This window comes from Aedes albopictus, chromosome 1 (assembly GCF_035046485.1).
Source record: "Aedes albopictus strain Foshan chromosome 1, AalbF5, whole genome shotgun sequence".
Lineage (NCBI taxonomy): Eukaryota > Metazoa > Arthropoda > Insecta > Diptera > Culicidae > Aedes > Aedes albopictus.
In genome coordinates, this window is record NC_085136.1 from 207,410,276 (window position 1) to 207,428,907 (window position 18,632).

Consider the following 18,632-nt stretch of genomic DNA (forward strand, 5'->3'; position numbering starts at 1 on the left):
CTTTCAAGGGAGTTTCAGGAGGGGAACTTATGATAAAGTTTAAATATAGCACTAGTTTTCTTTGCACTATTTTTAAGCTTAAAGCCCTATCAGAAGATTATCTACCAGCTTTAAGTTTATTTATGTGATCCTAAGTTGAACATACTTGAAACCTGATGTGTAAATTGTCAACTTAAAACACCATTCGCCAAATTTGAATTGCTAAGTTATCTGAACGGTGCTTTTTTGCCGTGAAGTCATGTTCCAGTCATCTTCAACTAAATATTGACTGACTGACAGGCACAAGCCCTGCCTGTCCCACACAGATTGTAGCACCAGGCCGGTTGTTATCATCAATCACAATCAGTCACGTTTCCGTTTGCACGTTTCGCGGTATTACGATATGTACCTTCCCAGCGCAGCCGTGGAGCGAAGATTTATTTTCCCAGACCTGCCCCATCCATCTCTTCGGCGGAAGACCCGTGACCCTACCAAGAAAACCAACTTATCGTCGAACGGTCCTATTGGATCGGTACGGCGGCGTGGGAGGTAAGCCTATTTGGATGATTGGTTCGATTGATGCGAACCCCAGGATGAAGTCACAGATCGATAAATCTGATAGAGATATCAATTTTTGTCTGGTCCTGTTAGGGAGCAACGATTCCGACCATCACTCATCTTTAGCTTGATGTGGTTTGTTGAGCGTTTCATCGTATTTCTAGCTTTTGTTGGCGCAAATCCTGTACCGGCCCCTTGATAGGATTACGGAAGATGAAAGCGGGACTTTTCCATGTTGCCAAATTGGAAGTGGAAAATTTTTTTCTCGATGATAATGGGATCATGAGCCGGATGGACCAGAAAATAAGCAATTACCTTTGTAGGAGAGCAGTTTCTTTGGAAAACACCAACGGGGAGTTCGTTTACATGGCCTGAAAATGGAACAAAAGAGAGAAGAATGGTCATCAGTAATTTCGAAATTCACAAGCTTGTAGAACAAGATCGAGCAAACGAAAGGAGTGCAGCCGACAGCCGCTGTCAGTTCATACCGAATTAATGATTCATTACGCCGGGTTCAACGTAGGTGTTGTCAGTCCGCAATGATAGGCGCACTCAAGAAGAGGTATGCAGCTTAAATTCTATTATATCGCAAAATACAAAAATTCCTTGTGTTCTCTACCAAAAACTAACAACCCGAAAAAATATTAAAACCGAATTTTCAATCCAAGCCCTAGTGAATATCATAAAACAAACTTTTATGTTGTATCAAGAAATACTTCACGTTGAGAAATCCAATTGTAAGGCCACCAATCACCATGCACGAATTATATATCGTAGGCATCTATTGATGAAGAATTGCAGCCATTTAGTGTTGTCCACTAATACACACCAAGTTTCACTAGCGTGCAACAGCACAGATTTCACGTGCGATATAAAAATTCGGATTTTGGTGCGTCGACTAATCTGATTGTTTTTTTTTTCATACATTTCATGAACTCGCAAAGGCAGCCCTCGCCTTCTTGACCCGTGCACCTATGTCGATCTTGATGCCACCATCGGCTGCAATTTGGCTACCAAGATATTGGAAGCTTTCAACATTCTCCACTGATTGCCCAGCTACCGTAAAGCTGGAAGGGTTGACCGTGTTTACATCAAACGATTTGATCTTGTTGACGTTGATAGTAAGACCTGCCGTCGAGGATCGATCGACAAGATCATCGAGCTTGCTCTGCATATCAGAGCGCCGTTGAGCTACGAGAGCAACGTCAATCAGCAAATAGTAATGAGCTGCCACAGCAATCCACGGTTTGATTCACGGTCAATCGCACCTACCAGGGTCTCGTTGATTATGATGAGGAACAGTAGCGGTGATAGTATACATCCTTGCCTCACTCCAGTAACGACCCAGATGGCATCGGATAAAACGCCGTTTTGCAATACTCTGCACGAAAATGCCCTGTGCTGTGCTTCAATGAGGCCGATTATTTTCTCAGGGACACCCTTCCACCTGAGGGCTTCCCACATGTTTTCGTGGTTGAGACGATCGAAAGTTTTTTCGTAATCAATGAACACCAGGTAGAGAGACTCTTGGAATTCATTTATTTGCTCCAGAATGATACGGAGCGTGACAATATGATCCACACAGGATCGTCCGGCACGGAATCCTGCTTGCTGCCGTCGGAAAGTTGCGTAAATCTACTCCTGAATCCGGTTAAGGATCACTTTGCAGAGGACTTTGAGAACAATACACAATAACATGATGCCCCGTCAATTATCGCATACAGTCACCCTTTTTGGTACCTTTAATAAGACGCCTTGCATTCAGTCGGACGACAATATCGCGGTTTGCCATATGTTGCAGAATCATTAATGCAGTAGTTGTGCGGATACTACGGGGTCAGCTTTGAGCATCTCAGCTGATATGAAATCGACCCCTGGGGCCCTGATCGATTTCATGCTACGGATGAATGTTTTTATCTCCTGCACCTCATGCTGAGGTGTTGATTGCGTGGCCGACACTTGAAAAAGGGTTCCAAAGTTCTCGAACCAGCGTTTCAACTGCTCAGCTGGGTCGGCCAATAGCTGTCCAGACGTGTCTTTTACGGGCATCGTAGCATTCATCTTGGTCCCACTAAGGTGACGTGAGACATCGTAAAGGAGACGGATGTCGCCGGTGTTTGCGGCTTTCTCGCCTTCGTCGGCTAGGGAGTCCACCCACGCTCTTTTGGCGGCTGTCTCCCTGGGCGTCGGAATTTAAGGCTTAGCTCCTAGTGCCAGCCGACGTAAAACACAACTAGCACCGAGCGGTGCTAGTTGGCCAGAAAAAAAGAAGAGCAATAAACACGTCTAGATAGCTGTGTAGTGTCGGTAGCGGTTGTCTCAATTGGCTAAGAATAACACTACGGATCGCCTGATCCAGTGGTAAGAATCCACTAAACAGGTGACCCCTAATTCATGGTGTTATGCGGCTTTATGCTTACCGTGCCAATGAATGAATGGTTAGAGGGGTCTAATGAAAACCTAACCACAAACGGAGCCTGTGGAGAGTTGGAGCTAACCGGAGCAATGGTGCAGTGGACCTTGCGTTTCTCCGAGATAATCAATTGCCCTTCTTAAGTCTCAAATTTGACCTTCTTTGCACTTTTGAGTGTTCCTTTGCAAACTTTGCGTATTCAGGCGTCCCTGCTCAACAAACTAGGGAACCTAATTGGTTGCGATCACATTTTATTGATAACTCGCTTCCAATGCTACTCCAAGAGAGTTTCATTGAGGTTTTGTTATTACAACGCCCTTCATTGTGGTATACCATAGCTCCTGCTTTGAAAGAAGCTTGTCCTCTGCGATCTATGCGGACCGCAAGAGGTATTCCTGAATGGAACTCGGACCTGTTCAAGTTCTAATGTCTTCGGATAAACCAGTCTTTTGTATAGCTACGAATCTTTGCTTCTACCCCGAGGATTGTAGCTATTAAATCGATTAAGTGGGCACTAAAAAGCTATGCTTACTTCAAATCTCCTGGAGCAAATAAGGCTTTGTCCTATTTTTCTCCAGAGGGATTTGAGTTTTTCAAACATGTTTTGAACTCTTGTAGTTTTCTACTGGGTATTTTCATGGCGTCAAATTACTCTATAGTTTTATCCCGAAAGGGCGCGCGATTTGTAAAAAGAAGGAATAAGTTCCAGATTTATCTGGTTACCTCGTTCTTTCTGAAATGCTTGAAACGCATTGTCGATTATCACATCTGACAGTTGTTTTTCTGCTTCTGCCTGAATCGGACGCATCAGACTCATCGCGGAATATTTGCCGAGCGTGCAGTGTAGAACGAAGGACGTCGGTTTTATTGCCTTTTGTTGCGCAGTGCTTTTGTTCGTCGGCTCGATCGAACCAGTGCAAATTAGCAAACAATCATCATCACGATGGATATTCCCTGCAATACTTTGCAATTTCGTGGATCATTGCGATGCAAGGCAGGATTTGCCAGAACAGTCAACAGGAGAGCAACAAACAGGATCAAGACGTGAGTGGGCAATAGCGGAGATGACTAAGTTCGCCAATAGAGTCCAGGAGGCAGTGAATAAGCAAGTGAGAGGAGGGCACAGTTTGCGGCTTCGGGCTCAACAGAGATGCTGCGTCCAAAGAAAACAGCCAGAAAAAGCTCCAAGTGATTTTTTTATAGTTAAACAAAACAATGTAATTGTAATTTAGCAATCCGGCTCCGTAAAGTGCAAGGCACGCATGAGCCTATTATATAAACGACCATGAAAAAAAATCACATCTGTGATGTTCGTCTGGCTAACATGCCTGTTCATGTGAACTCACATGTCTCCCAATTTGGATTGTCCACAGTGACTCTTTTACACAAAGTTGTATACGTTTTCAAGAAAGCACTCGCTCTATGCTTGGGTGATTTCTTGAATATTGAGGATGCTTTTGAAACGTGCCTTTCTGTGTCATATTGAAAGTCGCATGACGTCGCAAGCTACCTCCAATGAGCTATAGGCTCTTTTTACGTTTATGCGTTTTACAGTGTCCTTTTCAGGGCACTGATTAACCCCGTTGTGGTATGGGCTATGAGCTCTCGTTGCGCTTAGGCGTTCATTCATTCTAGGGCACCCCTTCCTATTTCATCACATTTCCCTTTCCTAATTCCCATCCCTTGTAAATGATGAAATAGGCTCATATGTATGGCGATGGCACAAATGTCCCAAATGGAGGATAACGTGCCTCTGGAGCCGGCCTTATGATACCTGATACCTGATATGGCCAGTTCAACAGCAAGAGAAGGCAGGATTACTGAACGTGGACTACAAGGAATTGCAGTAGAAATAAAAGTTAAGGAGTTGCTGTTCGTTCCTGGATTATCCGCTAATGTGCTGTCGGTCAGTCGGATTACCGATGAAGGTTATAGTGTTCGTTTTGGATAGAACGATTGCTGCATATTGGATGAGGATACTGTCATCGAGGTTGGTGAGAAGATTGACGGCTTGTATTATTTGACGCAGTAGGTATGGTGCTTAGAGCCAGGAGGAGTAAATCATAGAGATGAGCGGTATGGTTGTCTGGGCTGCACTAAAGTCTGGAGCACATGGCGTCTGTTCCGTCGAGGTTTGCGTTTTTTGACAGTTTTCTTATGGGAAATCTGTCAAATTAATGTCACGCACACGCAAACGTATGCATTGTGCGGGCACTTAAGGAGGAGTGTTAGAGTGAAGTAGTGTCAGCTCCCTGGCTACTATAGTAGTGTTAGTCCTCGACATTTATGTAAATGAATTTGTGTATAAGTATTCGATGAGGCTTTAAGCCGATGTGTAATGTTTTGATCATGAATGTTTATATTGTTACTAGCTCGTTGAGCAATAAACACAATATAATAAACGCAGGACTGTGAGTTTGATTTATTTCACCACACAAAACCCCGGTAAAGTACATGTCGAGTCAATCGGTTCTGGAGTGCAACCGTGTCTTTAGTTCCTGGGTTTCCAACAGGATCATGGTAAGGATTCGAACCCGTGTTCTGAATCTGGCTACACTTATCTTCGAATTAATAGGTTCCCACTTCATGAGCGCAGCAGCGTGGGCGTAGGCACTGAGCAGGAAACCAACTCCACCCCAAGTAACACAGAAAACATCTTTGAGAATGAACTTTGAAAAAGACGTTGTAGTATAGTTATATAATCGTATTTGTACAGATATTATGTTGAAATCATGTTTTAACTGTGTTTGGCAATAACAAGTTACTGAAAAATGTTATCATCCTCACTACAAGTTGAAATAACGTAAACTCAACGTTGGTTACACAAGATATTTGTGTTATCGTCTTCCTTCAATTGAAGATAATATGTAAAACATCAGCAACACGTAGTTATAACCTTTGAGCCTTTGAGCTCCAACATGTTATTAAAACGTTGTTTTTACGTACTATATACGTTAATGTACAACATTATCAGTTTGCTATCTCTTCTCACTGACTTGATCATTATTTAATAAACATCTCTTTCACTTAAAAATACAAGGCAATCCAAATACGATGACAATTTGAATTTTATGCCTTGCAGTTTGACCCCGCTACAAGTAAGCTAAACCTAGGCGCAGACCAGTCACCATGGCTCGAAAGATGGGCACCACCATTCAACTTTATTTACATGGCAGGCCTCCCGTCACCTAAAAATCACTGGGGGTACTTACGTGGCAGCTAAATCTCACTTACCAGCACAGTTTTAACACTATTTTGGTCCCGTGAAACATACGAAAACAATTAATTGGTGTTCGTTCTCGGAAACGCACTTCAACTTTGTTATTGTTATACCTATGTTCAAAACAGGTCATCCAAAACCAAAAATGACATCGTCGTATGCTATTGGGAAACAGATGTTCAAAATACGTTGCTCTGATGTTTATTCAATGTATTTCTTTCGATTCAAGTGGTATTCGACAAACATGTTATTGAGATGTATAATAGTCGTAATTTGAACGTAGTTCTAAAATTTTGAGTTCTTCCGTATATCAGGCCAGACCAATTACAGTGCCTGCTAAAAAGTTTCACACTTCCATTTTTACATATAGCCGTTTGTTCATCTACTGATGTTTCTGCCAATAATTATCCATCTAGAACAGTTTAAATATATAATGAAATAATATGATTTCCTTATTGATAACGTAAATAAATTCTTCAGTCTAAAAGAACATCATGAAGAATATCATAATTGAAAATAATATCCCAAATCATTCTGACGGTACTTTCTCAAGAAGCCACCATGTTGCATGTCTGAAAATTTGTTTGAAAATCTTACAAACCACAGAGATGTCAAAAAACTTCCCTTTTTATTTCCAATGCGATGGAAAGCGAATGAATTTATGAAGAGGAAAAGTGCTTATTTCACCATACATTTTGAACGGCACATGAAATTAAGTCATAGTGCTCAAACATCGAGATGGTAAATTACAAACGAAATGTAATGCCTGAAAAACATTTTGAGCCATCACTAAATACTGCATTTATAATAGATGCCATATTTATTTGCTGTGCGTGGTTGATAAATATTAGTTTCGTGCCAGCAATAAGCAAGTTGTTATGATGTTGCTGAGAACATATTCGATACTTAATTTCATGTTATAAGAATGTATTGAAAAACATCTTCAGTAACATCAAAGATGTTTTATAAGCCGCCATTTTTTGCGCTTTTTCGGTTATATAAGTGTATGAAAATACGTTTCCCATATTCGAAACAAAACATGGACGTTTGTATGAAACATGTATTATATACAGTATTATAACAAATTGTGTTACTTGGGACGGTAGCGGGGAGCGTGTTCACCTCGTAGGCCAGAGTATAGTAGAATTTGACCCAACGCCAATCTGTGTTCTCCAAAGTTCGGCCAACGGACTTCGCTCAGTCCTAGGATCTCAAGCTTTATACTGCATGCCTCATTGGCTTGTTGTGACAGTTTACCCTGCTGGGCTAGGGCTAATACATTCCAAGTTCCGATTCTTGTCCGTTTTGGGTTCCATTAGGTGGATTGTCGCAACAAATTCAGGTTGCGACATTGTCATTATTGTTGCGTGATGGTTGAAAAGTTATTCAGTGATATCGGCATTGCCGTCTTTATATGATCTAAAGTTACTGAAGCAACCCGATGACTCCTTAAACATATCTTAAAGAGGGAGTGATTAAACGTCTGATATTCTAATATTGCGAATAAATTTGATTAATGCTGTTCAATCTAATGGACCCCCCCGAAACGCTCATGAACTGACGCCCTGAGCTCTCACTTTGTAAACCGCAACGTTCGCTGGGTTCGTACAGCATTTACAAGTGCGATAATAATGACGATGAGAAGATAACGAACAAAATGCTCGCGCGACCACTTACTTTGCTCTTCGTCCTACAAGTTCGAGTCCCACCCATCGCGGCCCTTGTCCTTGTCGTCGTCGTCGTTGTGGTCGTCATCGATGTAGGGGTGCGCTTGACGCATGAAGCCGACCAGGAAGAGCCAGAGTGACCTGCGGTTTTCCGGATCCAGAAGTGCGGGATCCTCATGGGAATGGGGATAAATTATAGGGACCACGTCGGTACGCCGTTAGACTGTGTTGCTGGACTAGGACCGGGTAGGGACAGTCAGTGGAGCTCGGAGGCATTCAACCTCGATATGTTGCTGGCGTGCGTACACAGAATTCGAACCATGAATACCGTTGTTGTTGTCTCGTATCTACTCCATTCGCAACGATGGATATCGTTGCGCGCTGTTATCATCAACATCGTTTTCAATTTCACTTCCGTTGTGCCCGTTGCAGTAGATTCCACAGGGAGGAGGCACTTGCGGTGCTCGCCCGGTAATGACCTAGGATGATGGCTCTTTCTCTTACGGTCGTAGCTCAACAGTACGCTGAATGTAAATATGTGAACTATTTCATTCTTCTTCTTGTTCCCGTTAACATTACAACCATAATAAAAACCATTCTTTCAAATTAGTTTTCTAACATGGTTGTGTTCACAATTTAAGCAACGTTCTGTTCAAACAGTTGAACAAGCTTCAACTAAAAAAATGAGTCCCGAACAAATACAGTAAGTACAATGTACTTAGTACATACACATCTATCGTCAAGAAATCCACTTCATTCAAGCAGGTATTTATTTATTCCAGAAACTTTTGCTTTGTACCAGTGTGTATCATGGTGAATGGCAATGTGTACCTTCCGTTCGAAAGGCAATGCACCAGACTGGAAAATATTATTCTCTAAATTTAATCATCGTTACGTACGCTTCAGTATCCCAGACGATTGACATTTTCTCCGTTTTACACTCTAAGTTTGGTATTAACACTCTGATGGGCGTCTGACGCAGTATCGCAGGTATCGCTGAATACTCTAAATAGGTTGAAAAAGCAAGGTGAAAAGACACACTGTTAACGGTTAAACATCCCCTTTCGGCTACAGTGGCTTACTTGGCACCCAACACCTTCGTGCAAACAGATGGCTCAATTAGGAACAGCCTAGAACCACCCCGGCTATCAGCTTGATGAAGATAATTTATTTTGACAAATAAAATTAAAATTGAAATAACGAGCAGCAAGCATCGAAGGAGCATCCCACCTCGGGTCGGGTTTTTTTTTGCAGCAGAAGTGAATGAGGCTCAATTTTCCTTAATTGCATTAAAACCTGTTTCATTTTCGTTAATTACTGTTCAACTTCTCAAAAACATGGCAAGGCAAAACTGTGTATAACACATTTGGTGATCTACTCCAATAAGCAAGGATTGAGTCAGCACCAGACGTTTGGAAAGTTATCATTGCTTCATCAAAACTACAACGCTACGCGCGATGACATTTATACTTTTTACTTTCTACATAAATTATCCAAATAGCTTGAGATAAAAATTTCATTAAAATGCTAAGATATTCATTTCAGGTTTTATTAAGGAGTTCATCTATGCTTTGTTGTTTCTCACCAAATCCTCCAAAATCCTCCAAGGGTTTGCCCATAAAAGATTTCAAAAGATAAAAAAAAAACTGGATTGCTCAGTCTCAGTCTCAGTCTCAGAAGATTTTCCAGTCCAATATAAAATGTAGACCTTTAAACATTTTCATAATCAGGGAACAAACATTATTTTAAATGATGACAAGTCGTCTTGAGCTTATACGGAATCAAACAGGGGGGAATACCACAATAGTTAAAAGCAACGGGGCTAAACAAAAAGATTCGTCCCAGAATGTTTAGGGGTTACTTCACGGATAAATGTAGAATTAGCTTTAGTTAAAATACATAAAAAAAAAATAAAAAAAAAACTTCACGGGATATACAAGCGAATCTGCAGAAATTTCTTTAACAGTTTTTCAATAATCGCTCCAAGGATCCCTCCGAATGTTTTTCAGAAATTCGTAGAGGATTTCAATTAGAGGTTCCTCCAAAGGATTACTGCAAGTTTATCCAGGAATTCCCGCAATGATTTCTCGGGGATTGCTCCCAAGATATCTACCGAAATACCTCAAGAAATTCGATTCATACAAGCATTCTAGAGGACTTTTTGCCAACGTTTTCAAAATATTATCGTAAACTCCTCCAGAAATACCTCCAATGATTGCTGTAGGATTTTTCTTTTTGAAATTTCTATGGGGATTCCTTCAGAAATGCTCTTGAGAATCCTTCAAGTAGTTCCTCTGAAAATTTCTCCAAAAATTCATACGCAAGATACTTTCAAGAAATGCCTATCCAAAATACTCCAAAGATTGTATCACAATTACTCAACTCAGCCCAATCGTCTAGAAATTTCACTACTAAATACTGAACTTTTTGTATAGGTTGTCACACTTTACTAAATCCCCTTCTCCCCTAAACGCGTGACGTAATTGATGGACGTTCCCTAAGTATAACTTAAAGTAGTGACTAGAATTGGTATTAATTAAATACTCTACAGGTTGCAGGACGAGAATACATGCAGTAAACTGTCTTTGTTGGGAGGACTTATTATAGAGTGAGGTTAGACTCTATGTGAGTATTTCATTCTATATGCTAATAATGTATATAGCAAATAAGATATTATGCATAACTTTTAGCAACTTCTGTTACACACAAACAACCAGTTCACTTAAAAGCAGTCCGAGCCATCCGAACACCACACGAAGGGAGACCCGATGACGAGAAAGAAGCGTTCTACGCGCAGTTAGAGCAAACATACGATGGTTGCTCGCCGCGTGACGTGAAAATCGTTGTCGGCGACATGAACGCGCAGGTAGGAAGGGAGGAAATGTACAGACCGGTAATTGGGCGAAACAGCCTGCACGCCATATCGAATGATAACGGCCAGCGATGCGTAAACTTTGCAGCCTCCCGTGGTATGGTAGTCCGAAGCACCTTCTTTCCCCGCAAAGATATCCACAAAGCCACCTGGAAATCACCCGACCAACAAACAGAAAATCAAATTGACCATGTTCTAATCGACGGTAAATTCTTCTCGGATATAACCAATGTCCGCACATACCACAGTGCGAATATAGATTCGGGTTACTACTTAGTCGCTGTATGCATGCGCTCAAAACTTTCGACAGTTATCACCACGCGTCGAAGTCGAACGCCGCGGCTCAACATCGAGCAGCTGCGTAACGTAGAAGTGGCTCAAGACTACGCGCAGCAGTTAGCAGTGGCCCTACCAACGGAAGAGCAGCTTGGCGCAGCTACACTTGAAGATGGCTGGAGGGACATCCGATCCGCCATAGGTAGTACCTCGGCTACAGCACTAGGCTTCGCGACTCCGAATCACAGAAACGACTGGTACGACGGCAAATGTGAACAGTTGAAAAACGAGAAGAATGCAGCATAGGCGAGAATGCTGCAACACCGTACGAGAGCGAATGAGGCACGTTACAAACAGGCGCGGAACATGCAGAACTCAGTCTTCCGGATGAAGAAGCGCCAGCAGAAAGAACGAGATCGCGAAGCGATGGAAGAGCTGTACCGCGCTAAGGACACACGAAAGTTCTACGAGAAGCTTGTTGCCGGCGGAGGAACCAGTGGAGCCTTGTGGACCAGAATCGAACGGAATCGGATTATGTAAAAATATACGGAACAGCTTTTCACACGTCTGTATTTATTCGCGCTTCGTTTTGGAATGATGAAACAAAAGATACAATGGGAAATCAATATATAAAGAAAAGACAAACGTTTATCGGATGCGGGTAATGTTGCCAGTTTGATTGGTTCAGTACTTACAACGAGGGATAGGTTACTTATCCCAACACTCCTCCTTAACCTTCACTCGTTTATCTAGTAGACCTCCTATGCTAGTCCCATAGCCGTCGAAAACTTGATTATCTTCGTTGGTCCGATGGGCTTGGTTAGTACGTCTGCAATCATTTCCTCCGTACACATATACTGCAGCTGGACGATCCCTTTATCGCACGAATCCTTCACGAACATCTCTCGTACGCTGATGTGTTTTGTACGTTTACTGATTCGTTGTGAACGTACGAAAGTAATACACGATTGATTATCTTCAAATAGTACAGTTGGATTCAGCTGAGGTACACCAAGATCTAGTAATAACTGCCGCAACCATATTGCTTCTCTTGCAGCCTCACAGAGTGCGATATATTCGGATTCCATAGAGGAAAGAGCGACGAGAGTTTGCTGCTGACTTTCCATGAAATAGCTGCTCCACACATTAGAAAAACATATCCCGAATCCGATTTGCGTGTTGCGTGATCGCCGGCCCAATCGGCATCGACGAAGCCGATCAACTCCAACGATGTTCCAGAAAATTCGATTCTTTTTTCCGCCGTACCTCGAAGATAACGCACTACTCTTTTGGCAGCCACCCAATCAGCTTGTGATGGATGGTTAACTTTCCGGCCTAAAACCGAAACCGCAGCAGCGATATCAGGGCGCGCGTTCACTGCAATATAGAGGAGAGCCCCGACCAGACTACGGTAATCGATGTTATTGGGTAGTAGTCCCTCTTCCGAATCGCCATATTGTTCATCCATAGGCGTGCGCACAGGCTTGCTGTCACCTAGGCCGAAGCGTTCGGCTGTTTGTTGTATGTATCCTTGCAAACTAACACTGTAGACTCCGTTTTTGCCTCTTTCCACTTCTAATCCCAGAAAGTACTTGAGCTGTCCGAGTTCTGTTGTTTCGAAGTGCTTGCTGAATTCGTGGTATACTGATTCAAGTTCACTTTCGTCTTCACTCGCGACTACTACATCATCTACGTACACTACAATATAAACCCTCTTCTCATTCCGCTCACGGGTATACAAACACGGGTCAGCAACAATTGGGTGGAATCCCATCTCCTTCAGCGCCTCATCAAAACGATCATTCCAGCACTTTGCCGACTGACGAAGCCCGTAAATGCTCTTTCGTAGACGGCATACCAAAGCTTCATTTCCCGGTTCGCTAAATCCGGGCGGTTGCCGCATATACACCACTTCCTTAAGGCTTCCGTTCAAATATGCGGTCTTGATGTCCAAATGTTTGAGCACCATTTTCCGTTCGCTCGCAATGGCCAGCAGTGCTTTAAGAGTGGCTTGTTTAGACACTGGTGCATACGCGTCGACAAAATCAATGCCTGGTTGTTGATTGAAGCCTTGGGCTACCAATCGGGCCTTTCGCTTGACGATCTGGCCGCTTGCGTCCTTCTTAATTTTATAGATCCAACGACTACCTACCAATTTTTGTCCGGCAGGTAGTTCTGTCAGCTCCCATGTACGCAGTTCTTGATGCGAGTTCAGCTCCTCCTTCATTGCATTTAACCACTGATCCTTCATTTCGCAATTCGCAGCTTCATTGTACGTTGATGGCTCAAACTCCTCCTGACCACTCATTGCGTTGACCTCTTCAATTAAACGAACAGGTGCCTTTCCCTTGTTAGCACGTTTAGAACGCCGCACGGTGCATCCTCTCTCTTCGATGTCCTCAACATGAGATTCAGCACTACCATATTCCAGTGAACTATCCAAGACAGGTACCGTATCTTCACGTTGCAATGGACCTCCTACATACGACTGCGGGATCTCTACGGGTTCTTCCGTTCCTGGTACTACTTCCTCCCTAGACCCGTTGTTCTCTCGACTGATGCTGACAGCTCCCACAGGCACCACGTTACGAATCGTTTCTTGACCAGTAAGCTCCTCGCAAAACTTTGCATCTCTGCTGATGATTATTGTATCTGTTTCAGGATTGAGAAAACGATAAGCTTTTCTGCCGACGAAGACTAATCGTGCACTCTTTTCATCAAGTTTACGGCGACGTTCTTTTGGCAAATGAACGTAAGCGGGTGATCCAAAAACTTTTAGATGGGAATAACTGGGTTTTTACCATACCAAACTTCATAAGGTGTACGACCAGTCGCTGCCGCTGGCAAGCGATTTAGCAAATAATTGGCCGTGCTTACTGCTTCACCCCAATAGCGCTTGTTCATGTTGGCCTCGATCAACATGCACCGCGACATTTCAATTAGTGAACGGTTCTTTCGTTCAGCCTGCCCGTTCTGTTGGGGACTATATGGAGCCGTCTGCTGCAGTTCGACCCCATAACTCCTAAGCATGTTCTTAAAGGCATATCCCGAATACTCCCCGCCTCCATCTATACGAATGGCTTTCGGTACTTTGCCAAACTGCGTCTGCATCAGCTTAATAAACTGTTCAATACATTCGGCAGTTTGAGAATTTTGTTCTAATAGATACACAGTACAGTAGCGGGAATAATCATCAATTAGGGTCAAAACGTAACGTTTACCGCCTGGAGTGGTTACTTCCATTTGGCCGCATAAGTCAGAGTGCACGAGATCGAGTTTCTTTTTTGTCTTCGACACAGAATGTTTTGGAAAAGGTACACGAGTGAGCTTACCTTGGTAACATGTAGTGCAAACGGATCGGATGCCGCAGTTCCGGATTATTAGGTCTTCTCCCAAATCCTCTCGAATGATGCGGTTGATATCTTCGTGGTTTCGATGGCCAAGGCGTCGATGCCAAATATGTTGGCAACCGTCCCGATGACAAGCGTCCGCCAACATGGAACGCTCCCTTTGCTTCTTCAACCGATACAGATTTCCATACCTTTCACCTGATACAATCACTTTTTCTTCTTTCATAATGCTGCAGCCAGATTTACGAAACACGACCTCGAAACCTTCGTCGGTTATTTTACTGACCGACAGCAAGTTGTTCTTCAGGGCAGGTACGTGTAGAACATGATGCACCGTTGAGTTCACTGACTTTCCATCACCATTTTCAGCATCGATCTTCACCTCACCAATTCCTTCTGATAACACTTGATTTCCGTCAGCAAGGCAAATCATTTCACGCCGCGTTGTGTCCTCAAAACTCAGGTTGGTGGCATCTCCGGTCATATGGGAAGTGCAACCAGAATCCAAATTCCAAACGTCACCGACAGCCTTATCGAACAACCCAAAACAAACTTCTTCATTCACAGACTCCACTTTATTTGCTTTCTGTCGATAATCACTTCTTCTGGCATTCGATTCTTCATACCCTTCATCACTTCTTCTTTTCTCCTGATCCTGCTTCAACTTCCGACTGTCGCGTCGAAAGTGTCCCTCTTTTCCACAATAGTGGCACTTTTGTTTCGACTTCCCACTCAACAGCACTTTCTGAGATTGCTCCGGCAATCGATTTTCCTCACACCGCCTTCGCCACTCGTCGAGAAGTCGTCCTTTCACAAAATTCAGAGAGAGCTCGTCCTCCGCACGCGATTCGAACGACATAATCAACATATTATAGGACTCTGGCAGGCTAGATAGTATAATTGCCACCAACCAGTGGTCCGCCATCTTCTCGCCAATGCTGACTAGCCGACTAATGAGCATCGCTATCTGACTCAAATGATCAGCCATACTGCCGTCCTCTGCCAAACGCAACGACAACACACGTCGCAATAAGAACACTTTACCACACATCGATTGTCGCTCGTGGTATTGCTGTAAAGAGTCCCACATTTCTTTGGCAGATCCTTTCTCCATAACTTGACACAGTTGCGAATCTTCTAGAGCCAACCCGATTACAGACTGCGCCGTGCCATCGCGTTGCAGCCAGTCTTTCGTCGGCGCAACGAGAACATTTCCTTTCACGACGTCCGATAATCCCTTTTCACCAAGCACCAAACCGATCTTATATTTCCAGAGCGGCCAATTATGGTCGCCGAGTTTTTCGAACACGACTTTTTCCGCCATTTTGACCGTCGCTCACCAACGCCGAGGAAACTTCCGAACGCGTCACCGACGTACGAATCCGCGATCAAGTAGGTATATAAAGAGATGGGGCGAAGGGGTCGTTGATTTCGTGCTGAACGCGCACTCAGTAACGTTGGCTTTTTGCAGTTGAGGAGGACCGAAGGAATCTAAACGATCAGAGCGTCTGGAAGGGATAGGCGAAGGACCGAGGCCAGTGTAGTGGAGACTCCTGTAACGAGTTATAGCTCCAGTATCAAGTATCAATACTCCTTGTTTGGAATTATCATTGCTTAACATTGCCAAACAAAAAAATAAAATACAGTGATTCGCCTAACATTCAAACAGAATCATATTGTGGGATCATTATATAATTGCTACAGTAACGTAAATGAGCTGTAACGAAATGCCTGAACACTTGTACCCCAAAATCCACTCCTGAGTGCCTCACTGCCGAGCTGACAAGTAAATTCCAGCTCGCCAATCTGCTCGAAGCAAAAACTGCGACTTTGGCGAGAGACGAGACGAGACAGAAACGTGTGCAAGTCATCACAACTCATTTGTCCGCGCAGTTTCCTAAAGGCGTGTGGCCGACTTTCGGTTTTTACGATTCCCAGGAATGCTGTTAGGTATCGTTGTTTGGTTTTGGCCATAACTGTTGCCGCCGCCGCCGTCGATGGTCCTGTGTATGTTTTTGGTTGCCGGAGGAGTGAACAAGCGCTTTTCTTCGGTCGGCATAAGCGCCGTTGTTGGTTGGTTCTGAAACTGTTGTTCTCGCAGTTGTTTGATTGCTTTATGATGGAACAGGGAATTGTTAAAATTGAACGGAGAGGCGCAGTTTTCGGAACTGTGGATGGAAGGAAATTGGTTTGTGGTTGTCGACAAGCTACTCAAACTCTGTAGCGTTAATCACTTCCGAGTGATCATAACTACTTTTGATTTAGTTATAAAGAATATATTTTGTGTACGTATAATGAGCAATAGTTCGTACATCTTTATTAGAATTTTAAGTTAAACTGTTCAGTGCTTATCATTTGGCATTAAGCCATAAACCACCACGCACCACTGTATTTATGTTGTAGTTTGCTTGTTTTATGTATATGTGGTTCTTTTTGAGCTGCTTGTCAATTTCACTCGAAGCTTGTTCATTAAAACATATCCAATTGCCCTACGAGAATAAGTTATCCGAAACTTGTGTATACTTTGTTCTCAACTATGCGTGTATTAAAAATGCAGCATTGATTATATACTTGAAATTATATTTTAATGTGAGCTATGCAATATAACCAAAACATGCAATGAATTGTTATTTATGGAAAATATTATATCCCGGAGTGTCCAATATAGAAACAGGAAAATTGGATATTAAATAGTATTGACGACTTGTACAGAAAAAAAAGGGAAATAATGAAATTATGATGTGTCAGACCATAAACTAAAATCAAGCATATTTACAGTTTTATATGTGCGCTTACTGCTACGAATAACGTATTTCTCCGATCACGGTCATTGTTGCCTTTCAACAAATCTTCGATATACTCATTCTATCTGGCAATCACAAAATTTCCTTCAGGATTCTTGCACATGGTGGGCATAGGCGCAGTTTTGTTCCACGCACTATTGACAGTTGCATAGAATCTCCACATATCCTTCCGATCCATGCTTCCCTGCGCTACAATAATCACACTCTCTTTATGCTGTTGTTTCTTGCTGCGATAGATTCGTTTATGCTCTTCCCACTCTGTGACATCAAACGCTGCCAACTGCATGCTTAAACCCCTACATTTGTTGTTCGATCTTATACAAATGCAGGTTGCGAAATTCTCTGTATTGCTACGACTCTTGCATGTCGATCCACTGGTTATTTCACAAAAGCTTTAACAATTTAACCTCAAACAATTCAATTCAGCTCCGGAATCTATACGTCAATAGTAATCTCTGCATTTAACAATTTGGCACGCATTAATGTGGACCGTATCATTTATCCATAATCCGATACCTTCATTTGAATAAACCAGCACATACATCGGACATTAATCAAATATATCACGTTTAGTTTCCATCCGCCCTGCTGTGTGATGCCGAACGATGGCAATCCCAACTTCATGTTCCGTCCTAAATGCAAAGGCAGCAATCCTAACGAATCACTAGTTATAGCCTTTGTTTCAATATTCGGCTTTGTATCATCGTCAGCATCAACCGTCATCAAATTTGGATCCAACTGGAGAAGCACTGGGCGGTTGCCATCAGTCAGCCTCCAGGCAGCCATGGGGACCCAAATGCAGCATACAGCCCTCCCATAATCCAAAATCCAGCAAGTCACACGTTAAATATTCATAATTGCATTAGTTTATTTATGAATGAAGCGTTGAAAATTCATAACGCGTACTTTTACCACTCGCCGGATGTCTGACACGTGACGGATGATGACCTGGCCATCCATCCCTAGATGACAGACATACAGACGACTATGTGCCAACTGCACACATAGTGCAACAGTGTCACAGTCATCCTGTCACAATAGTTTGTGCAGGAAAATTGAGTGTTCCTGCTTGAATCGACACAGAGGCGCCTAAGTGCGTGCAAAGCTCCATTTGTGCTCAAGAGTTCAGTGCACGGCAGTCGTTAGGGTTGGGCACTGTTTTGGCACGCCTTTAATAGACCATTCACGTCGTGGTCGAAAGCACTGTTTTTTTTTGTTATTGGCACCCCCATTTATTTCTTTTATTCTTTTAAAGGATTAATGGGGAATTTCCAACAATTATTGGAAAGACTCACAGTTTTCCGTCAATTAATGCACATTTTACTTGAGCTTGGGTGAAGGTAAGCATTAGAAATAAAATACCCAAATTAGGTTCAACTAGAGTAGGAAAAATACATACGACTACATATGTACTACGAAAATTGTGCCGAAGTGCGATCATTTTGACAGTCGAGAATATGCTATGTGCACCTATACAAGGTGGATTGAGGACA

The 18,632-nt window shown here is 42.8% G+C and overlaps 1 protein-coding gene across 1 annotated transcript in view; it reads right to left on the minus strand.

Annotated features, from left to right (window-relative positions):
• LOC109430278 (uncharacterized) overlaps positions 1 to 18,632 on the minus strand; it is a 334,978-nt gene that overhangs the window by 193,735 nt on the left and 122,611 nt on the right. Inside the window, exon 3 of the mRNA XM_062846168.1 lies at positions 853 to 908. The gene's annotated coding sequence lies outside the window, so the exon portion shown is untranslated. The remainder of the gene's footprint in view (positions 1 to 852; positions 909 to 18,632) is intronic.